The 26914-nt window shown below is 44.4% G+C and overlaps 1 protein-coding gene and 1 long non-coding RNA gene across 7 annotated transcripts in view; one reads left to right on the top strand and one right to left on the bottom strand.

The window, feature by feature from the left end:
- The window catches only part of RFFL (ring finger and FYVE like domain containing E3 ubiquitin protein ligase), a 77377-nt gene that overhangs the window by 35825 nt on the left and 14638 nt on the right, over window positions 1-26914 (bottom strand). The window contains exon 1 of one of the 5 annotated variants that reach the window (XM_061390390.1): window positions 20517-20607. The exons of 1 other annotated variant lie outside the window; for it this stretch is intronic. The gene's annotated coding sequence lies outside the window, so the exon portion shown is untranslated. Of the gene's footprint in view, window positions 1-2246; window positions 2672-2734; window positions 3441-11539; window positions 13453-20516; window positions 20608-26914 lie in introns of those variants that run through there. 3 more of the 5 variants (XM_061390392.1, XM_061390391.1, XM_061390389.1) reach the window with 3 other exon arrangements.
- Window positions 256-26169, top strand: LOC133231805 (uncharacterized). 2 transcript variants are annotated; one of them, XR_009731239.1, is made up of 4 exons: window positions 256-828; window positions 14646-14849; window positions 15108-21646; window positions 25892-26169. It is a non-coding gene; the product is annotated as an uncharacterized LOC133231805 (long non-coding RNA). The 2 variants fall into 2 exon arrangements; XR_009731238.1 differs by having other exon boundaries at window positions 14646-21646.

The following is a 26914-nucleotide window of genomic DNA, read 5'->3' as shown; positions in this document are numbered from 1 at the left end:
AACTACAAGGATGAGAAATAACCAAGTGCCCAACCTACAGTACATGCTCCACAAACAGCAAAACAAAATAAATGGTCATTAAACTATACGTCATTACGAGTGTAAAATGGCAACAGCCGGGCTGTTCAATGGCGATTATTGGCTGGCAAACCCAATGTCCCTCACCCCCTCTGGTCACACAAAGCCCGAGTTCCCCACGGCCCAAGGGACTGGGCTGGACAGGGCCTCTGACACAGCTGATCACATCACCCACACAACAAAGACATAATCATTATCTGGAGATCTCACCTAAAGTTTAAAATCATCTCTCAGCTTGGAAGGCTGCTAAGTTTTAAAAAGAAGTTAGTGTGGAAAGAAACGTAAATTCCCTCAAAAACTGTTTAATGTAAAAAAAAACAGGATCTTGGAGTTGCAAGTGGAATTTTCCAGGAAACCTGCCTGACCGGGGTCTGTCCCAGAAGGGGAAGATTTAAAATGCTGTGACAACACAATGAGCATAAAGTAGGGCGGCGTGGGCCTTGTAAGCAGGCAGCCTGCGGGTTCACCACACTACAGATTGGTCTCCCTTGCTGGGTATGGGATAAGGAAGCATGTTCTCTGTGGTACTGGGACTGTCTCTGAGATGTTTATTTCAGAATGAAGAACTCAGAACACCTAAGTCACAGAGGAGACAAGTATCCTGTGCAACTTTAGAACTCCAAGACCTGAACGGGAGCAACTACTCTGCTGAGGTGGTGTACGGACTGGACATAAACAGCAGAGACTTCAAGGCTGGAACATTTCCAAAGCTAATGCGGGTCTTCCATCCTCCAAGGCAGTCCTTTGGATGTGGGTAACAGAAAATGCATTTCCTAGATAAGATTTTCCTTTCAGGCTGAATTTTTAGAAAATAGAAGAGTAAAAGTATATATATAAAAAAAATGAAGTTACCAACTATGTTTACTTTGGTTTTAGGCTCAGTCAGTGCGTACACGCATGCTCACTCGTGTTCGACTCTTTGTGACCCCATGAACCGTAGCCCTCCAGGCTCCTCTGTCCATGGCATTTTCCAGGCAAGAATACTGGAGTGGGTTGCCATTTCCTTCTCTGGGGGTAATCTTCTTGACCCAGGGATTGAACCTATATCTCCTGCATCTCCCTCATTGGCAGGCAGATTCTATACCACTGGGCCACCTGGGAAGCCCAGACTCAGTCAGACTTGACCTTAAACCCTAGCAGTGAGGAAAGGAAGGAGCTGGAGGAAGCTGCTTCTCCGAATGTCACTGCAATGGATACACTCGCCTGAACCTCCCGGGCTGGACACAGAGTAGGTGCTCAGTACGGAAGGAGCAGACTTTACTGGGCTTTCAGTTTTGCACGGAAGGCAGCATTAGCCGTTCACTGAATGGCGGACACCAGAATAAGGCACGGAACTAACGGGGATCGAGTGTGTGCCTCTCTCCAGACCATTTCCGGAGCCTGCATCCACACCGAGACGTCCTTTCAAGGCACCTGGGTCTGGCTCCCCTCTCCTCCAATCCCCGTATTACGCTTCAATACAAAAATGATCGAAGCTTCCGTGAGGGGATTCCCTGGTGGTCCAGTGGTTAGGACTCGGCGCTTTCACTGCTGAAGGCACAAGTTCAATCCCTGGTCAGGGAACTAAGATCCTGCATGCCAGCACCACACAGCAAAAAAAAAAAAAAAAGCTTGGGTGGGAGAGAGAATCGCCTGTGCTGTTATTTGAGGCACAGGCAAGGGGAAAGCTAGGGGGAGGCATTCAGATTCGAGGCTCCTGAAGTCCCTCCTCAGATGATCCTAGAAATGTTTATTTTTTAAGGAAAAGGTAAAAACACTACAGAATACTTAACATGAGCCAAGTGAGTTGTTATATTTCCATCTAGTGTCTCATTTAATACAATAATGCAGCCAAAAACATCAGAACTGAAATGCTCATTTTGTAAATGAACACTGGGCTCGAGAGGGACCAGGGTAGCACCAAGAGACAGCGACCGGATTTAAGTTTGGGTTCTCTGAGTCCTCTGTGGTCCTACAGAAAGTGGGGTGAGGGGCTGCTCTCACCATCCACATCCCCCACCCGGAGCAGCAGGGCTTCAAGGGCCTGTGCACTGGGAGAGGGAGGGGAACATCAACCAACGGTCGGCCGGGAGAAGATTATGGACAGCCTCTCAAGGGGGCGGCGGGGAGAAGTCCATCACACCAAATCCTGCCCCGCTCCAGGGACGCCCAAAGGGGAACCTACGCACCAAGGCAAGCTTCAACACTTGAGGGCCTTGTGAGAGGCACCGCAGACAGAAAAACCCTCCCTGGGAAGCCAGAATTTTAATTCACACGTCCAGAAAGTCATCTTCATTTCCTGCTCACTACCACCTCCGGGCACCACTGCGTCACGCAGACATCCACTTCCTGAAGATAAAGCTCTTCCTTGACATTTGGAATGTGTTTCAGTTTCTACTCTTGCCCACCTGTGCTGTTCCCGTAGAGGACAGAGGGCTTTCTGACTTAACTGTCTCAACTACAACCAATGCTCTATCATCTTCCCTTTTAAGAAGTGCTTTCACTGGTAACCACTGAATAAATGAAAATCAGTCATTGGTGCTCTGGGGCCCAGCTACCCTGCTATGCCTTCAGTCCGCCAAACGCCAAGCTTACTGCGGCCTCAGGAACCTCCCCCCAGCTCCTCTCTCAGCCCCAGTGACCCTGCTCCCACCCTGCCTCCTCCAGCGGCACTTACTTCCTCAGGGGAACCTTCTGGGCCCCGTCTGTGCTCTCACAGAGTCTTGAACGCCTCCTGACAACTGTCACACATTCATCTGCTCAGCCCTCGTCCAGCCGCTAGTGATCCCAAAAGGACAAAACCTGGCATGATCCCCACACGACACGGCGAGTACATTCTCAGAGGGTGAGCGTTGCGGCAATGCCGCGTCGAAGCACCTGGCTGACGGTTTGTATGATTCTTTCTAGAGTGTCCGTCTCCCATGGTTAGGGAGCAGAAAGTGAAACAGGAAACAAAAGCGAGTCACTTTATAGCTTTATTTCCAGCCTCAGTGCCAGGCAAATGTGATCATCAGGTATTTGCTGAAGTCTGACTAATGATAACAGCATCAGGGCTCTCAAAGCTGGGGGGAAGGGACAAACATTCGCTCCTGAAAACTCCACCATAATAATTCCAGGGTGGTGAGCAAATGACAGGTTTTCAACCCATAGAACCACAGCAGTCCCTTTAAGGAAAGCTCTCTTGATAACGTGCCTACCTCACACATCCTGAAGATAATTTAGGCGTCTGCTAAGATTGCTTGAAAAAAAGGAAAAAGAACGGGAACAGACTGACCTTCGAAAAGTAATAGAAAAATGTTACAACTGGCAGTTATTACAGCATTAAAAAACCAGAAAGGGAGAGCCTGGAAGATGGACACGTTCTTCACTTCCATCCCGCCCCTGCATCCGAAGGCAAAGAAGGCATCAGTGCCCTCCTGGAGGCTGTGGTCTGAAACGGTGCTGCAATGGAGCTGCAAAGAATACACAGGAAGATGAAAAGAGCACATGGAGAAGATAACAGAGAAGAGAAATGAGACAGACTTTGACCAGACACAGTCCAAGCAGACCTCTGCCTGTCGCTACTGAGCGCACAGCCTGCACCAGGTGGGACAGAAAGAGGACAAAAGGCAGGTAAGAACCAGAACAGCACAGGGTCGAAGGGGGAGAAAGGGTTACAATGACAACAAGAAGGGAAGAAGGAGAGGGATTTCACTTTCCACCAGTAACAAATGAGCTCTTTTTCTGAAGTGGTAACTGTTTGTTGTAAACAACTGAAAAACATACATAATAACCACAAGTTATAAATGTTCCTGGAAACTCCCTGGTTCCAACTAGTGGATGACACATATCTGCAGAGGGACCTCAGCATCTGCTCTGAAGTTCAGGGGAAAGTAATTCTAACCAATGGAGCTGCGCCAAAATAGCACCCTCGGGGTCTGACCGATTAGATGGCTGCTGCTTCGCCCGGCTTTCAGGAGAGACGACAGGCTGAATGGTGCGACGGAGAAACCTGCGCATTTCTTTTCTGCCCCTGCATTCTGCCCCGAAGGGCGAGTCAGTCAGGGAAGAAAGCAGTGCAGAGTGAAGTCTTTGACAACACTGAAAACAGAATAAACGGATCTGCAGTTTAATTACTGAGGATCCTTCTTTCCATCAAAACTGACGACGAAGACCACCAAGATGAAGAAGACTCTGCTTCTCCCTGTTCTCTCAGTGCAGGGGACAGATTTACCAGACAAGCTGTTCCGCACCTTCTGACTGAAGAAGTTGCTTTCACTAGATACTGGGACTGACTACCTGGTAACTGAGCTGAAAAACATACACAGAGGGAGGGACCAGTTGAGGGGGTTTGTAGCCTCCTGTGCCCTGGGGAAAGCCACAGCCTCCAGACAGGGATCCTGTCTGGGATCAAAATGATGTACTTGATGTGACCAAATGTACTGGGCGTGGAAAGAACAAAGACTCTAGATTCCTCCATACTTTCTTCAAACCTTCATTTCCTCAAGAACAACAGAACCTGCTTCACTGAAACGGTAACTGAAAGGACTAAAATAACAAGCATTTACACTGGGCCCTAGTACATAATAGGTGCTCACTAAAATAATTTAAAGAAACTCTAAGGTTACTTGTGACAATTTATCTGCTATATCCCCTACTTCAAAAAACAAACAAACTGATACCTTTAATAGGGCTTAATCTAGTCTTCCAAAGATCCTCTAAGAACTAAATGACTCCAGTTCCCTCCCACCAGCTCTTAATTTATAATCCCTGAAGAACTGTCTCCAAGGTGGTCAGAAGTGGTTTACCAGAAGTGCCTGCCAGCCTGCTTAGTCACCCTTCAAAACCCTACAGACTGCAGCCCATCAGGCTCCTCTGTCCATGGGATTTCCCAGGCAAGAATACTGGAGTGGGTTGCCATTTCCTACTCCAGGAGATCTTCCCGATCCAGGAATCAAACCCACGTCTCTTGCATCTCCTTGTATTGGTAGGCAGATTCCTCACCACTGAGCTACCTGCGAAGACCATCTAAAGTGCAGCCCTACACTGCTACATTCCTTCCAATTCAACCCCATTGCTAATGAATTTATCAATTTTCCCCAAAGCCCAGAGACAGCTTAGACTTTTCTCCCTTAGCTCCTCAATGCCTCTCAGTTAACCAAATTCAGAGAGGATTGGAAGATACACACTTCTGGTCCCCCAGCTGGGTGCTCTGCAACTGTGTGCTGCACTCAAGTCAGATGGGACTTGGGGACAAAGGCAGGACGAATTCAGACTAACTCCTTAAGACCTTTGGGTGGTTCGATGTATATAATCTCAATCTGAAAATTATGCCGACTTTCTGAAATGTTGTCTGCTCACTCCGGGATGTGAAATGCCCAGTATCTATGCCAAGAAGCAGAAATGGAGATTTCTAGTTCACCTAGGACCACAAAGAAAACCTTGTATTCACTGCACACTATCTCCTTGTGAAGAAAACCTGCGCTTCCCCGGCCTTCAGGTCTCACTCTTTGCCTATATATCCCGCAACACAGTGCAAACTGCCTCGTGTTCACCACTCCTTGACAGATTCAGGAAAACAGACACCCATCCCGATACCAGGAAGAGATGCTGCTTTCATGGATGTTGGGATGTGCTGCTACTTTTATCCATCTGCTCCTTTGTATTATCAATACAAAGTACCAGAACAGTCTTCTTTGCAATGTGGAAAGGATACAGATTACACAAAATAATATTACCCAAAGCTTCACCTGCCCTGAACTCATGAGTTCACCAAAATGGTGCTGTTCTAAAATAACTCAAGCATTTTTTAATAATCCACAAAGACCCTGAGAGAGACATAATAAAGCAGATTCCACAGTGGGAAGCAATGAGGAATGGGGAGTCAAAAAACAGGAGTTCTGAAGATTGTTTACCAGCTGAGTGACCCCCAAGCAAATTATTCCAGAAACTTGCTGAGGTGTAAAACAGTTCAGCAGTTACAATTAGATCCAGCCTCCACATTCAAGGAAATTTTGAAAGACTAAAAAGACCCTGCAGTTATTTGTAAACTACCTAACTCAGGAAACACTCAAAAGGAGATTTAGAAATCCTGGAATTCAATAAAAGGAACCTGTAATTTAAAAAGTGACTTAGAGGCTAAAATTTCCTATTGTTATCAAAAAATAAATAACCAAATACAGCGTGAATCTCACATCTATCAAAAGTAACAGATCAGCAGTCAATTCAGGGGTTTCATTTTGTAAAACACAGATGTAATATGGTGTAGGCTAGGAAGAACCACATGTGCCGGGAAGAGTGACCTGATCCCCAGAAAAAAAAAGATATGCACCTCTATTAAGGCAAGGGCAGTATAGGTCTTGTTGCCTTAGCTCCTTTTCAAAGCAGAAACAGAGACTCTTCAGCCAAGCTCATCTCTTGACTTACTAACCACACCAAGCTTCAAAATGTAGGCGTACAAGTCACAGTAAAGACAAGCACATCCTGTTTGCACTTGACTTCCTGTTCTGGGCCATCTGATCGCTTTACAGGGCTGCTCCCTAGCCACAAATGGGTAACCTTTCATATCTGCCAAACCACTGGTTCACTGGACAGCATTTCAGTGACAACAGAATACACAGTTCTAGGAGTCGGGTGAAAGATGCACCTAAAAAGCACCCCAAACCCATCATCAGCCTCTCAGACACTTCCTGGATTCCCCAGGCTTCTTCATACTGACATCTGACTTGGAGTAAACAATAAAAACTTAACACAAATAGTGCTGAGATAAGAAAAGTAAGCCTGGAATGAAACTTAGGATGTGAGGGCTGGGAAAAAGAACAAGAAAACTTGGAGATGTTTTCATTATTAAACATTGGCTTCTTTTCAAATGTCAAAGGAGCAGCTCTCTGTCGGCCAGTCCCCAGTGAACTGATTCTCAGAAGGGAACCTCGCCGAGCGATCGCAACAGTTAACAGGACCCTTCAGGTGAACTTGGTCCCTGATCCAATCTGCTACCAACCTCAATCTACTTTTCAGCACTGCAGAAGCCTTCAGTTTCAGAGACCCAGAGCCTCCACTTCAAGCCAAACTTCCACTGTTTTCAAAGAGCCCGTGGTTCCCCCAAGCCACATTCAGCGTTGGGAATAAACGCTGGACAACGAATACCCCAGTTTTTATGGACGAGTCATTTAGCGTCTTTGCGTCTGCTTTTCCATCTGGAAAAGAGGACAATTGTACTACATTCATCTCTAATGTCTCTTCCAGCTGTGGAAAAAATGCAGGGATTCATCAGTAACAGCAGAAGATTCTGTGGCTTCCTGCATTATTCCCTTGGTCAACAAGATCCTCTAACATCCCATACCCCACAGTGTGAATATACACCTTGATCTACCTCCTGAGCACCCAAGGATTTTTTATCCCATTCCCTTGAAATAGATATCAGAAAGTTTTCCACTTGAAAGCCATATATTAACAAACCTTGAGGACTCTTCTTTACACATGGTCTTTTCATTAAGATCGGAATGTAATCACCACTTGGTTCCCATGTTGGTCATAGGATTCCTGGAGAGAATCTGGAGCCACAAAGGATGGAGAAAACTGACCAACAACATGTGGTACTCCCTCCCACACAGTGACTGCTAATGGAGAAAGAATTAGGCAAATCTGGGTAAGAAAAGGGAGTGGCGAACACAAGTTCGGTGAGTCAGTGCAAAGAAAGAAAGAAGGAAAGCAAAGGAAGAAGAAAAGCAAGCAAGAGGGAAAAAAGCTACACCAGTGAGCTTTTTTCTTAAATCTGAAATTCTGCTTATCCATTTATCCAACAGATATCCACTGCCTACCATGTGCAGGGAACAGAACTAGAGTCTAGAGGAGAAACAAAGGTCAACCAGATAGACCTGCTCAACGATGTTATGGTCTAGCAGGAGAGAGAAAGGCATGTACACAAACAACTGAAATATACGGCATAAAGTGTGCTGTGCCATAAAGGAGATATAAAAGAATCCTCCACTGTGAGGCTCAGAGGAGGAAATGATTACGCCCAGGGAGAGATAAGACAAGGCTTCATAGGAAGAATGACATTTCAAGCTGAAAACACCACAGAAACAAGGGCACGCAAGTAGGAAATCAAGGACACAGTTTCGGTGAGTAACTAGATTTGATTAGAGACGTAAGTGGCCATGAAGGGAGAGATGGTAGTAATAATAATAGCTAAATGATCCAGAGAGCCGGGGCTCAACTGGACAGCTGGATTGGAGCCAAACCGAGTATTCCAAAATCAGACTCAGAATTTGAACTTAAACCCAGTGGAGAAGGGACAGGAGCAGGGACTGGAGCTCAAGGAATCCCATAATTTAACCCGTAAAATTAAGATAATAAACTCATCACAAAATCAATGTGTGCCGATACCTGAAGTCCCTCCAAAGAGATGCAATGTCTTCCAAACCAAAAGCAAAGAAGAAAGGAGGGTAGAAAGGCTTGGATGATGGCATTCATATATTTAAACCAAGAATACGGTCACATCAAAATGTGGTCAACAAAGGAACCTAGAAAAAAATAGAAGGGGCCACACTGACTCAGAACCAAGCAAGGCAGAGAAATACTGCAGTAAGCTAACACACCATCCTCTCTGCAGTGGGACAAGGTCTTTCATGAAGCTTAATGGAAACAGCATATAGCAGCAGTTATGGGTATGGGTCAGATAGCATCACTGACTCAATGGACATGAATTTGAGCAAACTCCGGGGGATAGTGAAGGACAGGGAAGCTTGGCGTGCTGCAGGCTATGGAGTAGCAAAGAGTCAGACACAACTTAGCAACTGAACAACAGCAACAGGGGTATGAGTTTTTGGAGTCAGAGGGCCTTGGTTCCAACCTCAGTTCAGCCTCTTACCAGTTTGAACAGAACCTCGGTTTCCTCTGTAAACTGAGGATAACTGTGTCTCCTTTGCCGGAGGATCACTGAGAGAGTTAAATGTCCTCCTTCAGGCAAAGCATTTGGGGTGCTACCTGGCACACAGCACACCATCAAGAATCTCAGCTTTTTTGTAACTGTGCTCTCTCCTACCAACTATCCTATCACATTAGTCCATGCTCACGAAAGCAAGCCTGCTATTATTAAACATCAGTTTTCAGATCTCTTGATATTGAACAGCAATGTCCCAGACAAATCCAGGATCCAGTCAACAGGAAAGGAATCCACTTCAAAATAAAAATTGGCATTCCACATTTCCTCATAGCTCAGTTGGTAAAGAATCCGCCTATAATGCAGGAGACCCAGGTTCAATTCCTGTGTGGGAAAGATCCCCTGGAGAAGGAAATGGAACCCACTACAGTATTCTTGCCTGGAGAATCCCATGGACAGAGGAGCCTGACGGGCTACAGTCCATGGGGTCGTACGAGTCGGACATGACTTAACGACTAAACCACCACCACCCCTCTGAGCTCAGTCACTCAAGCCTGAACACAACCCTGTCTCCAAAATCCTGATCATTTCCAGGTACAAAACGAAATCCATTTAGGAGAACCAGACCTAAATTGTAATGCCCAAAACCCTCAGACGGCTTCCTGAGATGCTACATGGAGCTCAGCAGGCCAGTCCTGCATGATGCCACCTCCAATCTATAATGAGCCAACCTGGACAATACGCTCCCACACCTCTCCTTGCCTTCCACCTCTCGCACACCCTCCAATCACACACTGTGGCGAAACACTTTATCCATCTCCCTCTCTAACCTTCTACAGGTCACAGAGCCTATCTTATCCGATCTTATCCATCTCTGCATTCTTTTGCACCACATCCCAAAATGCTGTGCATCAAACAGAACCACGATAAATATTTGTCATAACAATGAACTTCAAATACGACTTTTCTTAGATCCATTTTGATCTGCCATTCCCATATTCTGAGGCCCTCTTCCAATTTACTGAATTCTTATTCTACCCCTTTCGTCCCCTTCCTTTCCTCAATCTCTCCACACCTGAGCTACCAAATGTTACAGAAAAGTCAGAAGACTTTATTTACTGGGTTTCCAACAAGTTCATACAACTGGGACCAAGCCATCCTTGGGCTTGGAAATCTTTATTCATCTCTAGTTGATGTCTCATAGCATCTCTCTGAAGAGCAAAGCCATGCAGGATTTAGGACATGGGACCTGGAATCAGACAGAACTCAAAGTCTTCCTGTGCGGCCTCAGCTGAGGTGCTTAGCTTCCCTAAACTTCATCTTTCAGATCTATAAAATGTAGGACCTAAATGAGGTAATGAACCCAAAGCCTTAACAACACAGTAAGAGCTCAAAATATGGAAACCATTACTCTTTTCTCCTTTGTCTAAGAATCTTCCAACCCCTATGCCCTCTTCCACTCTTTCTTTGTCAGATAACCAGAAGTCTCCTCTTCTACTTCACCAAAATAATTCAGCTGGGTCCCATCCACTGGAGAGTCAATGGTGGTACAGTGGAGAACGCTGGGGTCAGGAGTTCATCTGAAGCCTCAGATTCCTCAAACTGCAGAATAGTTATTTTAATCTGTTCCTTGTAGAATCACTGTCAGCTTTAAATGGAAAAATATGAAAAAGCAGTAAGCAGAAAAAGAGCAGGGAGAATAAGGGAAGTGATAAGGCTTTCAAGTAAAACAGATCCAGTTTCAAATTCCAGTTCTATCACTGAACTTGTGTGATCTAGGGCAAGTTAATTTCTCTAGACTTCATTTTCCTGTCTGTAAAATAGGGGAAATAACTTCACAGGGTTTTTAAGAGGTTTAAAACACTGTGTAGCCTAATTGGCATGTTAATTTCCCATCCTTCTCTCTACCTTTTGTTTTCTTTACATCTCAATCACCAGACCAGTAGAATCCACCATTTTTGACCACTGATTTAAAAAAAAAAAATTTAGCACATCTCCAATATATTTATATTTAACAGCAAATTAGACAAGAATTGTACGAAAAAGCTCTTAATGACCCAGATGTGTGGGTCTGGGTCATTGGTGTCGTCACTCACCTAGAGCCAGACATCTTGATATGTGAAGCCAAGTAGGCCTTAGGAAGTATTACTATATACAAAGCTATTGGAAGTGATGAATTCCAGCTGAGTATTTAAAATCCTAAAAGATGATGCTATAAAAGTGCTGCACTCAATATGTCAACAAATTTGGAAAACAGCAATGGCCACAGGACTGGACAAGGTCAGTTTTCATCCCAATCCCAAAAAAGGGCAGTGCCAAAGAATGTTCAAACTACCGTACAAGTGTGGTCATTTCATGTGTTAGTACAGTTATGCTCAAAAGCCTTCAAGCTAGGCTTCAGGGGTACATGAACCAAGAACTTCCAGATGTACAAGCTGAGTTTAGAAAAGGCAGAGGAACTAGAGATCAAATTGCTAACATTTGTTTGGATTGTAGAGAAAGCAAGGGAATTTCAGAAAAACATCTACTTCTGCTTCATAGACTACGGTAAAGCCTTTGTGTGGATCACAACAAACTGTGGAAAATTCTTAAAGAAAGGGGAATACCAGACCACCTTACCTGTCTCCTAAGAAATCTGTATGCAGGTCAAGAAGCAAGAGTTAGGAACCGGACGTTGAACAACTGACTGGTTCCAAACTGGGAAAGTAGCACATCATGGTGTATATTGTCACTCTGTTTATTTACCTTATATGCAGAGTACATCATGGGAAATGCCAGGCTGGATGAATCACAGGCTTGAATTACGATTGCCAGAAAGAATAACAACCTCAGATACGCAGATGATATGGCAGAAAATGAAGAGGAACTAAACAGCTTCTTGATGAGGGTGAAAGAGGAGAGTGAAAAAGCTGGCTTGAAACTCAATTTTCAAAAAAACTAAGATCATGGCATCTGGTCCCAGCACTTCATGGCAAATAGAAGAGGAAAAAGTGGAAGCTTTCTTGGGCTCCAAAATCACTGCGGACAGTGACTGCTGCTATGAAATTAAAAGACTCTTGTTACTTGAAAGGAAAGCTATGACAAATGTAGCGAACGTATTAAAAAGCAAAGACATCACTTTGCTGACAAAGGTATGTATAGTCAAAGCTAAGGTTTCTCTAGTAGTCATGTAAACATGTGAGAGTTGGACCATAAAGAAGAATTGATGTTTTCAATTCTTTCTTTCAGTTGATCGCCGAAGAATTGATGCTTTCAAACTGTGGGGCTGGAGAAGACTCTTGAGAGTCCCTTGGACTGCGAGGAGATCAAACCAATCAATCCTAAAGGAAATCAGTACTGAATGTTCACTGGAAGGACTGATGCTGAAGCTGAAGCTCCAGTACTCTGGCCACCTGATACAAAGAGCCAATTCACTGGAAAAGAGTTGGGAGAACATCTTTCCCTGGTGTTGGAAAAGATTGAAGGCAGGAAGAGAAGTGGGTGGCAGAAGATGAGATGGTTGGATGGCATCACCGACTCAATGGACATGAGCTTGAGCAAACTCCGGGAGATGGTGCAGTCCATGGGGTCACAAAGAGTCAGACACAACTTAGCAACTGATCAACAGCACTACACAAACAGTGTTCTATCTAAAGCATAATACTAAAAAGAAATTTCAAAGGCTAAGATAAAAATATAGAAAAACTTAGCTCTAATAATTTCTTCCCATACTCCAAAGGAAGGTTATATCTGTCTGAAGAATTTGGAAATTGATCTTGGAGATCACCATACTTCTATGGAAATTGTTTTGAGACAAAGGTAAACAGAACAGACTTGGTATAGCTCCCAGCACCGTGAACGACACAGAATACATGCCCAGTAAATACTGGTCCATCACAGATGTTAGAAAGCCTGCCTCTACACACACACTGCTCTCTACACACACGCTTGCACAAAGTGAGCTCTCAGTTCAGTCTCTCTTCCTCTTCAATCCCCAGCTTCCCCCAGAACAGATGGTGCTCCACTTCACTTCCACATCACACAGTTGTTCATGAACTCTGCTCCTCTCTGCTAAAAGCCCTTTCTCCAAGGTCATCAATGATCTTGTGATGACTAAATGCATGGCTTTTTCCTACATCAAACCTCGACAACCTCCCAGTTACCAATGACCTAGCTTCTTCTTCCCTTTGGTTCCCACTGAAAACACAATAGTCTGGCTCTCCTTTGAAGACCCATTTTCCTCCCTGTCCTTCCCTGGCTCCTCCTTTTGTCCCCTGAATGTCCCCTGGGGCTCTGCACTAACCATTCTTGCTTTCCTTCTCTAGTGAATGCTATTGGATTTACTTTTAAAATATATCCTGCAAACATCCCACCTGTGTCCATGGCCAGACCCTGTCTTACATGTCATTATCTTTCTCAAGAACTAGAGCAAACTCCTCCTCACTGACCCCTTCGTGTTGTTGTTGTTTGGTTTTTTATATTTGTTTATTCATTTCTTCTTGGCTGAGTCGAGTCTCAGTCACTACACGGGGGCTTAGTTGCCCATCAGCGTGTGGGACGTTAGTTCCTTCGTCCCCTGCATTGGCAGGCCAATTCTTAACCACTGCGCCACCAGGGAAGACCCTAGCACCCTCTTTGCCACTCTATTCTCCACACAGTAGTCAAGGTAAACTTCCCTTTTAAAATATATATTCTGGAAAAATAAATAAAATATAAAATACTGTTACTCTCCTGCTTGAAAGCCACCGTGCCCTCTTGTAAAGCCTAGACTCCCTATGTGGCCCACAGAGGCCCCAGGTGATCTGGGCCCTGCCTGCCTCTCCCACTTTACCTCATGCTGCCCACTCCCATCAGGGCTTCCCTGGTGGCTCAAACCAGTCTGCCTCCAGTGTGGGAGACCTGGGTTCGATCCCTGGGTCGGGAAGATTCCCTGAAGAAGGAAATGGCAGCCCACCCCAGTATTCTTGCCTGGAGAATCCCATGGACAGAGGAGCAGGCTACATGGGGCTGGCAAAGAGTCGGACACAACTGAGCAACTGACACACACAGCCACCCTCTTTACCCGCCATCACTCCCGTCCACCTCTCTCTAGACCCTTGGTGGTCTCCTTTTATTTTGACTCCTTCAAAAAAAAAAAAAATTCATGTGTTACTGTGGCTCCTCTCCTGCCAGGAGCATCCTCCAGAGCTCTTCACAAAGTCAGCTCCTTATCGGTCAGGCTTCAGCTCACCCTCCCGACAACGCTATTGCTGGCACACAGTGGAAGCTCACTAAGTATCTGGTGGACAGATTCCTCCGTCTTAGTCAGACAACTCCAAATCCAAGTATCTGGACTCAATCTCACCCTTCAGTGTTAGCAGCAATTTCCAAATGCCTGCTCGACAGCCAGACCTCAAATCTAGCACACCAAGGACACTCAAAACCAAACCCTTCATCTTTCCCAAACAAGTTCCTCCAATCTTCTGAAATTATATGGGTAACATAACCCACAATTTCTGCTTCAGGAATGTGAATTTCCCATTCATTTGCTACACCTGTCCAAAATTCTAATCACCCATGAAAACCAAATTCAAACCTCACTCCATTCACTCACGTTTTCAATCAACCACTTATTCATTCAACAAATAGTTACTGAGTACCTTTTATGAGACAGACACTATGTTAAGATACTGGAAAGCAAAGCAGACATACATTTATCTATTATATACCAGTCAAATAATCACACAAATATTTCATTATAAACTAGGAATTGCTATGAAGGAGAAAGTGCTATGAAGGAAAAGGAACTTTGAGAAAACATAAGCGAGGCATCAAGAAACACTCCTTTGGTGATCTGCTGACTCGGTGAGATGTAATTCACAGGCTCCAGCCTGGAAGGTGGAGGCTGCCAGGCAAAGCTGTCATCAGCCAAGCCCTAGAAGCACGAGGACACCAGCAGGCCTGTTTTAAGGTACCTGCCATGCTTCTTCTTCGTTTCCCTGTTTATGTGGCTGCCCTAAGTCTTAGTTGTGGCATGTAGGAGCTTCAGTTGCAGCATGTGGGCTCTAGTTCCCAGACCAGGAATCAAACCAGGGCTCCTGCATTGGGAGCCAGACGTCTTAGCCACTGGACCATCAGGGAAGTCCCCACCTGCCGTTCTGCTTCATATGCTACACCTGCTCGATCAGTCTTGTTCCCTCCCCTCACCCCAGCCTCATTTTACTGACAGTTACCTGAGAGAAAGGACGCAGAACGTGTGAACACCCGCAGCAGATGCTGAGTCACATGTGTGATACCTAAGGAGACTGTGCTTATAAAAATCTCCCAGATGACTCTGACACGCAGCCGAGTTTGTAAAGTATACGCCCAAACTACCTACTCAATAAATATGTATTGATATAATTATCTCACTTAAAATCTATAAGGTCAGTGTGGTCAATTGTTTCCAAAAGTGACCACAATAACCCCAAGCATGCTGCATGCCCTTCTGCAGTGTGACTTTGACACTCTGCCCTGTAAGAGGTGGCGCCCATGTCCCCTCCCCTTGGATGCGGGCTACATTGTGTGACTTACTTTGACCAAAAAAATGGGGCAGAAGTCTCTGTATGAAACATGGGCCTAGACCTTAAGAGGTCCTGCAGCTGCACTGTGGCCCCCTGGAAAGCCAAACAGCACATGTAAAAGCTGCCCAGCCTGGATTAATGAATCACGAGAGGCCGTCAGAGAGAGGGACCTCACGGAGGACAACCAAAATGTCGCAGCCAACAGCACCAAGGCCCAGACACGTGAGTGAAGTCATCTTGGATCACATCAGTGGAGCAAAGCAGTACGTCCTCCTCCTCTGATTTGTAACGCACTGAATCACAAACAAAATGTCATCTGAAGCCACCAAAAGTTTTAGGACGCTCTGTTACACAGTCATGTATAATTAACAGTCAGAAATTCAACACTCTTTCAGCAGTCATTCAAAGGTTTCCCAACTTTGATGATCAAGAAACTCTTTCTCATATTCATTAAAATCACTCCTCCTTCAATTGAAGCCCATTTCCTCTGAAATCTTTGAAGTACAAGAAGACCAATTAATCAAAATCCTCCTGGCAAAAACTGTTCTTGTACTTGAAGATGGTAATCAGCCACCCCTCAGCTCTTGCTTCTCTAGGCTAAAATCTTTTTTTTTTTTTTTTTAACATATAACAACAAGGACTTTTTTAAAAACTTTTAAATTATTTTTATTCCTCTCTTAAGTATGGGAGGACCAAAATTGGATCCCACATGCCAGTATAGACCAGAGTTTATGTCCCAGCCCCTGATGGTTCCTCTTTTTATAATCAAATTACACAGTCCCACATATGGCATGTTAGTCCCCCAAAAGTTGTGAATAAACATAATCATTTACTGGAATTAATGTGGAACTCCTTCTGTTCTTAACACTCAGCTTATCCCATTTTGTGATGACTCCCTTCACTCCTCAACCTGGTCTGACACTCCACTATTGAGTAGATTTTAATAAATTCTAGATACGTGAAGCACAACAGAAAAGCTTGGGAGGCTGGAGTGGGCGTACCATTCCTTTGGAACAAGGTCTCCGACAACGGTCCAGGCCTCTTCAAGGCCAAGCAGGCTCTAGGTACCTCCTCCATCCACCCTGAAGATAAAGTGACCTTACAAAAGGATAAGACCTTCAGCACTCACCTATTGAGCAAAGGCTCCTTTTCTGTCCGGGCTCCCCTGGTGGTGCAGTGGTAAAGAATACACCTGCCAATGCAGGAGACGGGTTCAATCCCTAGGTCAGGAAGATCCCCTGGAGAAGAAAATGGCAACCCACTCCAGTATTCTTGCCTGGACAGAGGGGCCTGGCAGGCTACAGTCCCTGGAGTCACATATATGGACATGACTTAGCAACTAAACAACAACCACCTTTTCTATAGAACCCAAGGTATATTTAAGTATAAAGAGAGAAGCCAGGTGCTTACAGCAGTGTAAAAACATGTTTTCCCTCTGAGTCTTACATGAATGTATGCTTCAATGTCAGAAGTAGCTTTACAATCACCGATAAAATAGGCATAATAAAGCCTTCCCAACACAGGGTCTTATAGGTATCAAATAAAATGACAGAAGGGAATAATTCTGTAAGGTACAATACTACTTAGGTGATGATCCAGAACTAGGTTTCAGGAAGTCCTATCAATCTTCCAATTTTGGATGGTAACCTGAGGGTTCCAAGTGACATATACAGAACAGGCACTATAGGCTCAAGTTCATTGAACAGGAACCAAAACCACGCTTTCTAACTAGAGAGCTTATGGATTTTCTAATACTGCCAAGTCTAATAAAGATGTTTAGGCTAGTGGTTTGACCTTGGGGATCTACTTCAGCCACTGTCTGATGGTGCTAAGTTTTAGGTCAAGGACCAGGTTCAGTGAAGGAATTCAACAATCCAGCAGAAGAGACAGGCTTTGCTGCAGAAGTTCAAATAAGGAAGAACTCTACCAGAGGAAGTCAGGGGAAGTGTAACATATGAACTACGTCTCCCAGGGAATGACTAACTTTGCCTGTCAGAGAAGGAGGGACCCCCTAGGAAAAAGCAGTGTCCTAGAAGGATGTGGTATAATCAGGGACTGGAAAAATTAAAAGGTCAGTGAGGTTGGAGAAAGGAGAAATGGCCGGGAAAAGGAGAGGGAGGAAGATAAAACAAGTAAGAGTTAAGACTTCCCTGGTGGTCCAGTGGTAAGAAAGACTCTGCCTTCTAATGCAGAGGGTATTGGTTCAATCCCTGGTTGGGGAACTAAGATCCCACATGCTACAGAGTACAGCCAAAGAGTAAAAAAAGGAAAAGGAAATAAATTTTAAAAATTAAAAATAAAACAAGCAAGAGTCACAGGTAGGGTACGGTCAAACTGTAAAGGATTTTACCTCTCCAGCTAAGGAGGAAACAGGGACCCAACGCCACTCTGACATCCTGAGAATAAAAAGATTAGATTTGGCCTTTAGTAACACAACTTTCATAGAAGGCAATGGCACCCCACTCCAGTACTCTTGCTTTGAACATCCCAGGGATGGAGGAGCCTGGTGGGCTGCAGTCCATGGGGTCGCTGAGGGTTGGACACGACTGAGCGACTTCACTTTCACTTTTCACTTTCATGCATTGGAGGAGGAAATGGCAACCCACTCCAGTGTTCTTGCCTGGAGAATCCCAGGGATGGCGGAGCCTGCTGGGCTGAGTCGGACACGACTGAAGCAACTTAGCAGCAGCAGCAACACAACTTTGGCAACAAGAAATGAGAAGTATTGGAGCAGAGGAAGATGCAGGGTGACATGACAAAAGCACATAAGGTCTGATAAAGCTCTGAACCAGAAGTTACAGAAGCAAATTCCTAGAGGCAAAGTATGTAAAATGCGACATCTTCATTGTGTAAGAGCGGGCAGTATCCGTAACCCTGGCAGAGAGCAGGCCCTGCCTAAGAGTGTTCACACGCAAAATTTTAAGCTTCGGGGCTGGTTAAACAAAATATCTAGTTTTTGACCTCTGATAAATGAAAGCAGTACAGGGGAATGAAGAAAAGACATACATCAAACAGCACTCCGATATAATCGAAAGGGTTGAGCAACCTTAGACTTAGCATATTTAGAGACGTGAGGCATAAGGAGAATGAAAGAAGAAGGTTTGGTGCATATAATCAACAGACTTCAAACACACAGCAACATAAGCAGATAACAGATACTGAGGAGGGGAGAAAATGACTTGTTCTATACGTGTTGAATTTAAAATGGCTTTTGAATGACCCTGGTAGCTTTGAACGACCCAGCTGGACAGAGCCTGGCAAGATTTGTCAAGCTGGTATTACTTAGTCATAAAAAGGAACGCACTTGACTCAGTAACTAATAAGGTGGATGAGCCTAGAGCCTGTTATACAGAATGAAATAAGTCAGAAAAACAAATATCGTATATTAATGCATGTATGTGGAATCTAGAAAGATGGTACTGATAAACCTATTTGCAGGGCAGCAATGGAGATGCAGACATAGAGAACAGATTTGTGGACACAAGAAGGGAAGGAGAGGGTAGGACGAACTGAGAGAAGAGCACTGAAAACTATGTATGCAAAATTAGATAGCAAGTGGAAATTTGCTATAAGACGCAGGGAGCTCAAAGCCAGCACTCCATGACAACCTGGAGAGATGGGATGGGGTAGGAGATGGGAGGGAGGTCCAAGAGCGAGGGGACACACGTATACCTATGGCTGATTCATGTTGGTACATGGCAGAAACCAACACAATATTGTAAGGCAATTATCCTCCAATTAAAAACAAATAAAAATTTTTTAAAAAAGACTTGTCAAGTTGGAAGTAAGGATCTGAAGTTTGGGAGACACAGCTGGGCTGGTAAGGCACACCGAAGACAGACAGCTGAATTCATGGACCTATCTTAGGTCTTTAGAGGAAGCGGGCGGGAGAAGAGGGAAAAGAAACCCAAGACAGAGCCCTGGAGCATCTCGACATTTATGGACTAACCCAAAGAAAATGAGAATAAACAATGGAAGGATGCTCTGGAGCCTCAAAGCCACAGGAAGAGGGTTGCTGGGGGCGGGATAAAAAGAATGGTTTGATAGTGCCAAATGGTAGGCAGAGATTAAGTGAGCTGGAGGCTGAAATCAGGACCAGGACACTGGGTCTGGAAATTAGGAGTTTCCTTGCAATCTTCAGGAAAACAGAAACAGGGTGATGGGGACAGAAGTCAAAGTAAACAAAGAGCTGCTAACAGGATCAGAGCTGAGGAAGCTCAGTGTAGGTTCATGATCATGCTCCCCTTCCTGAGAACTGAACCTGTGCCAAGCACACTGGATATAATTCTAACAAAATTGGTGCTGCTTCTCAAACATATCCTGTGATGGAGGGAAACACAGGGTTCTCCCGAGCACTCACCCAGTCTTGGTGAGTAAGAGGAGAAATCACTTCCCAGAAGTGATTTCCAGGCTAGAGCCAGTTGGCTGGCTTATGCTGGGTCAGGGTGTCTCAGAGAGGGCTTGCTTTTGCAAAGGCCTGAAGTAAAAGAGAACACAGACCCTGCAGGGGTAACTGCAAGGAGCAGGGGCAAACTTGAAGGGGCGGATGGATTACTGCCCAGTGATGAGGCTGGAGCTCTATGAAGCTCAGAGATGAAGAACAGGAAGGAAATTGGGCAGCAGTCTGAACAGAGTGCGGGAAGAGGGGAGGTTCTTCGTAACACGTCGGAAACGGCCTGCTAAGATCGTGTTCTCTACAGTTCAGTAGTCTCGGTCAGTAAGCAGAAAAGCAAATGTGCCTGCCCCTCTCTAACAATGGGTTATTGTGACTAAACTATTTCTTACAAGACACAGAAAGAACAGAGAATACCAGAGCAAAAGACAGATAAAACTGTAAACCTAACATTTTTTATTTCTCTGAGGTTATATAAAAAACGGTCTTATTAGGTCCAAAACCACATCCCAGACAAAATGAAACTTTTCCCCTCACGTCCCCTCCGAAGAGCTCAAGGACTGACTTTCAGACAACCAAATCAATCTGGCGTTGACTCACATGTGAAGACTAAGGCTCACTCCAGTTTCTGCTGCAGCTCGGTCTAGCTCGTGACACTCAAGAGAAAAGAGTCTGGGGTTACCTGCTTTTGCCTATTTCAAAACATGGCCAGGGCAGCCAGCCAGCTGCCTCCGGTTCCTGCCGCTGCTGAGGTCCTCGGAGCCCCGTTGAGATGAGATCATCTCGGGAGCCAACAGCAGCGGCTTTCAGGCAGTGAATGGTGCTGCCTGGGGACGTATCTTTGGTAAGCAAGATTGCAACAGAGCAGGCGGTTTACCCAGGGCAGTGCTGACTCATGCCAGGCAAGACTATTTCCCAAACAACTCAGCCTGAGCCAACCGCAATCAACTGCAACCCAGAAAAGAAGAGGTGCCCCACTGATTCTTTTTTTAAATATAAAGTTAGTTATCAGGAGGCAGGTGGACCTATTCCCAAGCTGCTGATCATCAGGGAAGCTCCTGTGGCCAGTCACCTTCTGAAATTTCACCTGAAAACAGCCTCGGGGCTCAGGACAGCAAGATTACTGAAATTCTGCAGATTACCCCAAGAAGCAGATAAGGAAGTCACTTCACGTTTACAAATTGGAGCATCTGGGTCAGAGGACTGAGGGAACGTGCCCAGTCAGGGATAGATGGTCAAATCATTAGAGTGAATTTTGTCAGTTCTGACCAGGCTCGTTGCTCCTTCCCCATCAGGCCTTCTTTGACCTCTCTGATTCCAGAGACAACTCATGTTCTCTAATTAACACAGATACACGGGAGGGTTGTTGTTATTGTTGTTTAATCAGCTGCCATATATTCTCTATGCTAAAGCTAAATTATCCACCATCACACCTACTAGATGTTTAAGGAACCATAAGAGGCTGTGAAAATCACATTAACACTTCTAACAGAATAAAGAATCCTTAAATTTATGGCAAGTTTCATTTATTGGTCAGCTTATTAAAAAAAAAAATGGATTCTAGAACAACTGGCTCATCAACAGCTATTAATTATTATTGAATTTGCCCTGACAGGCTAGAACTGGCAGTGGTGCTAGACAAAGAAAACAAAAGATGAAGTCCTTGCTTCCCCTGTGTGTTCACTTGACAAGAAAGAAACTAGAGTTCGCATCAGATCCTTCTGTTCCCTGCTCCAAATTTCCCACAGTCATCAGCTATTCCTCAGCATGGACTCTCAAAGCCACCACACCTAGCCTTGTTCATCCCGTCAGGTAGGTCTCTCAAGGCATCGACTCTGTAGCTGCCAGTCCAGTCTGTCCTTCGGTAAACGTTAGGATTCATTAAAATGTACACGTAGATTGTCAGAATTAGGGTTTCAAAAACTATGCTATTTAATCCAATTCCTTTTCACGGAGCTAGTTAAAAAAAAAAAAAGGTATTTATCCAACTCAATGTCCCTTAATTACATTATTCCAGCAGGATAACCATGCTGGGCTTTTAGAAGGTTTTATAAAATGTTCCCTCCTTTATTTCCTCCCCCTCAGTGTTCTCCTTTTTTCAGAAAATAGCTGTGTTTAAAGAAGTTTTCCTACAGTATGTTAATTAGTCTTTCCAATGACAGAAGCATCTCTACAGCAGCCAACAGCCATTATCTCATGGACCACACTTTAAAACATATTTCTGTCATTGACGATAAGTCACAAACATCCTAAGATGGAGCAGTTCTCAAGGTACACAGAGTAGAGACAAATACGGAAACAAAGACAGAGGATTGTTAGACGCTTCTGACTCACTCTAAATTAGCAAACTTTAAATGAGGAAGGCAAAGTCCAGATGGTTCTGTGCCCAGGAAATAAATGTAAACGATGTGAGGAGCAACAGAAGCATGGGAACTTCCTAATTCTAAGATAAGCACCGCTCAGCAGGTGAGGAGGGCCGTTTCAGATTACCCTTTCCCTCTGTGGGATTCTGCACAGTTCTGAACAGTTCCCCCAAATATAACCACACTCCATCCGCATTCCCTCTTTTAATCGGGAAAGGCTGAGAATTACAGATGGACAACTTTAAAAAGATGCTACATTTGAACTAATAGCTTCAGGCACTTGAGATTTTGTAAGGTTAAATGGAAACTCTAAGAATGTGAGACTGGGGGACCTCCCTGGCCATCCAGTGCAGAGGGCATGGGTTCGATCCCTGGTCAGGGAGTGAAGATCCCACATGCTTCATGATCAAGGAAATAAAACATAAAACAGAAGCAATAAAGACTTTTAAAAAATGGTGCACATTAAAAACAAAATCTTAAAAAAAATGAGCATATGAGACTGTGTGAGAAATAAGCAAGATAATTGTGGCTTTGTGCTTAAGTTCTTTCAATATACTATCCTAAAACTCAGAGGAAAAAAAGTATATATATAAATAAAAAATAAAACTCAAACAAGTAATTCAGCACGCAAGGCACTACAGGTTTACTTCTGATGTGTAGTCATAAGAGATATTTAATATACGCATGTGTGTATGTATGCATTTGTGTGTATGTACATATACACACACACTCTCTCTGTGCAAACATCATACCCATTGTTTTATGTGAACAGAAATATGTAATGTCATTTATAGCCCACCTTTGGGGTTTTTTTTCTGATAGATCTTAACATTTTAAACAAACAGGTGTCAAAAGAAATTAAAATACTCATTTCTTAGGATTCTGTACTCTTCCAAATCCATAGAAAGTTACCAAATATGTACAAAAAGATATAGAAGCGAACTGAAATGGGAGCAAATCAAGGAGGTATTTTAACTTTATCAATGTTTGAATGCTCTTTTTACAACAAGCATATATTCAAATATTCCGCAGCTGATTGCTGAAGAATTGATGCTTTTGAACTGTGGTGTTGGAGAAGACTCTTGAGAGTCCCTTGGACTACAAGGAGATCAAACCAGTCAATCCTAAAGGAAATCAACTCTGAATATTCATTGGAAGGACTGACGCTGAGGCTGTAACACTTTGGCCACCTGATGGAAGAGCCGACTCATTAGAAAAGACCCTGATGCTGGGAAAGATTGAAGGCAGGAGGAAAAGCGGAGGACAGAAGATGAGATGGTTGGATGGCATCACCGACTCACTGGACATGTCTTTGAGCGAACTTTGGGAGATAGTAAAGGACAGGAGAGCATGGCGTGTGCGGTTCATGGGGTCCCAAAGAGTCAGACACAACTGAGCAACCGAACAACAAATTTAAAATCCAGTTTAAAGTTTTAAATTGTTTACTGTTTACGAACTACTTGAATCTTTTCCCCTTCTCTTTCCTCTCCACGCACCCCTTTCACCTGCTTCACCATTTCTGGCGTTCTAAGTAATACTGCACATTTCCTCTTTTTAACAAAATTAATCTTATTTATGTCCCCATCCTTCTATTTTTTCCCCCACATCCTTTTACCGATTGAGAAGACAGTGAATTGATAAACCAAAATTTCCAGGAACCAGTGGCTTTCCTACTTTGTTGATGATTAGAGACATTGACAAATTCTAATCCTGGATGTTTAGGAATCTCATAACTCCCCCCCTTTTTTTTTCTTTAGAGTACCTACTCTTCAAAAAAGACAATGAATGTCAACCAAATAGCAATCATCTAATAAATCACAGAAATTAAGCATGAAAAATGAAGAGGACTTTAGGATACTTAAGAATCAACTCTAGGGGTACTTGAGAATCAACAGGGGTGCTTACTGAAAAGTTATCACTTCCCAATCCAGTCTCTCAGATACTCTGAATTAGCAGAAGTGGAAGGAGGCCCCAGAATGGGAATGTTTAGTAAGCATCTCCCTTTCCTAAGTGACTCTGATACAAACAGCCCTTGGGTCATGTTTTGAGAGACAGGTCATAGTTCTGTTCCTTAAGCACTGTAAAATAAAGCGTGTTTCCTTTGGTAGTATTGTTACCACTCCCTCCCCCAACCCCCCACCCCCACCAAAGACCCCCAAACTGAACAGGAATCACACAGAGCAGGTCTTAGACATTAGTCCCCTCACCCACAAGAACCATCAAGAATATAACAACTGGACTTTCCTGGTGGTACAGTGGATAATAATCTGCCTGCCAATGCAGGTGTTCCATCCCTGTTCCTGGAAGGTTCCACATGCCTCAGAGCAACTACTGAGCCTGCGCATTCTAGAGCCCATTCTCTACAACAAGAGAAGCCACTGCAGGGAGAAGACCATGCCGAGAGAGCAGAGAGCAGGCCCTGCTGGCCACAGCTAGAGAAAACCCGTGCACAGCAACGAAGAGCCAGCACAGCGAAAATAAATAATTGTTTTAATAAGACTATAAAACAACAGTATTTATTTTGGATCAGCTTTTTCTTCAAGCCTCCAGAGGCAATTATCCTAACTACTCTTAAGGATTTTCGCTGTCACCCACAGCCCTGTTAGACGGGGACGTTTTCACACCTGGGATGCAATACAAGAGGCTTAATGGAATTTTTACAGCTGTGAAAATTAAAGTTCACTTGGCTCAACAGAATAGTTAAATACAACAAAGGAGAAAACCTCCCCGAAGGCATGGGTTGAAAGGAGAGGCTTTCAATTTTCTGATGAGGCAGTTTTGCCCAGAAATTCAAACCATGGGGTGCTATAGAGCTCATATGTCTTGCAAGTACCCAGATGCCAACTTATCACCACAGCATCAGCCGTCGCAGGCTTTCTGTAACGTTTGGAAGCACAACCCTGTGGGATAAGATGGCCTCTCCTGGGAGTCAGAGGCTGTCGCCACAGCAGGGATCTTTCCATCTTGGGGCCAGAAGGACCAGGCAGTCGGTCCCTTTAATCTTTAAAGAGCCACTTTAGTGTCTGGATATAGGGCCCGACACTGAATGAGGCTCAACCCGCTCGCTTCACAGCTCTGTGCTACAAAACCACCCGCGAGCTGCGGAGGGTGTGGGTGCAAGCCAAGCCTGTCCCCGCGGGCACAGCTCCCACAGTCTGTTCTATAATGTAATCTGGGCACTTTATTACCCACTGCGGCGTAACACTTCAAAGGACAGGAAGGTATCTGATACCAAGGGCACTGCAACTGCCTACCTCGGGCACAGTGAAATACCGGGACTGAAGGAGGAGCAAGACCAGAGGAAGGAAGACTCCAAAGCCGACAGGACACAGTCTGACGACCTGATGACAAGACTGGGAGAAAGGAAGTCTGTGACGTGAACAAACTGCTATCCTGGACAGCTCTCTTTAGAAACCTGGCAACAGAAATCTTGGACATCACTGGATGGGTGTAATTTTCTATACAAAGCTATTTCTTAATTTTTTTTATCCCCCTGAGCTGCTAATACAGAAGAAGGGCAAGGAGAAGGCCCCTGTCATCAAATTCCATCACCTAAGCAACCCCAATAGCTTCATAATGAAGTGACTGGTAAACTCATGTCCTATTCCCCAGGAGCCACCCTCTCAGAACAAAGATCCTGTAATTGAACTTTGAAGATTTCCTTAATTCACAACTCTTTTTTTTTCTTTTAAAGATATTTTTTGGGAACTTCCCTGCTGGTTCAGTGGCTAACACCTGGGTTCGATCCCTGGTCAGGGAACTAGACCCTACATGCCTCAAGGAAGACTGAAGATCCTGCAGACCAGTACTAAGACCCAGTGCAGACAAATAAACATTAAAAAAAAAAAAAAAAAGATTCTCTTGATGTGGACCATTTTCAAAGTCTCTATTGAATCTGTTACAATATTGCTTGCTTTATGGTTTGGTTCCTTGGCCCTGAGGCATGTGGGATCCTAAATGTCTGAACAGGGATCAACCCCCACTCCCTGCACTGGAAGGCAAACTCTCAACCAGTGGACCTCCAGCAAAGTCCCCATAATTCTTATTTACTCTGTAGCTCTGGATTCGTCTCTTCCCCAAATACACATCCACATATTCTCTCTCTCTCTTTCCCCTGCCCATCCTCTTCTCATTCTGTCTCTCCTTAGGGCTCATGCTCTGCCTCCAGTAAGTCAAACTTCCTAAATTTTTCACCCGGGTTTCCACTAAAAATTCCACCAGATAAAGTTACCTTCCTTCAGCTTCCTAAGTCTAGAGGACCTTTGTTGACACATGATTCATCTGGATGGGTGATTGCTAAGCCATGCAGATGAGATTACCTGTTCACCTACAGTTACCCTTCATACTGGCTCTGTAGGCTATGGAAATAAAAAGGGTAAGACTTCACAGCCCGAACGTCCCATCAAGGTAATCAAAGTAATGGAAGAGGCAGAGAAGACAGACAGAGATTTCAAAACAAACACCGAGTTGCACATCTCACAGCACTTAAGAAAGCGCTCCATCTGACCAACAGCCAGAGTGGACAAGTACCCAGAGGACTACACACTCTCTTAATGACTACTGCACTCACAGTTCTTGCTTCCCTCAAGGCTCTGCAAGAGATTACATCATAAAGTCAGACTTGCATTATTTACAACAGACTGGAGAGACAGAGCCCAACACCTAGAATTCTAAGGATTTACTTGCAAATATAGCCACACACTTATTTCAATTCAAA

This window comes from Bos javanicus, chromosome 19, assembly GCF_032452875.1.
Source record: "Bos javanicus breed banteng chromosome 19, ARS-OSU_banteng_1.0, whole genome shotgun sequence".
Taxonomy (NCBI): Eukaryota; Metazoa; Chordata; class Mammalia; order Artiodactyla; family Bovidae; genus Bos; species Bos javanicus.
Note: the sequence above shows the minus strand (reverse complement) of the source record. Positions and strands in the feature narration are given on the sequence as shown.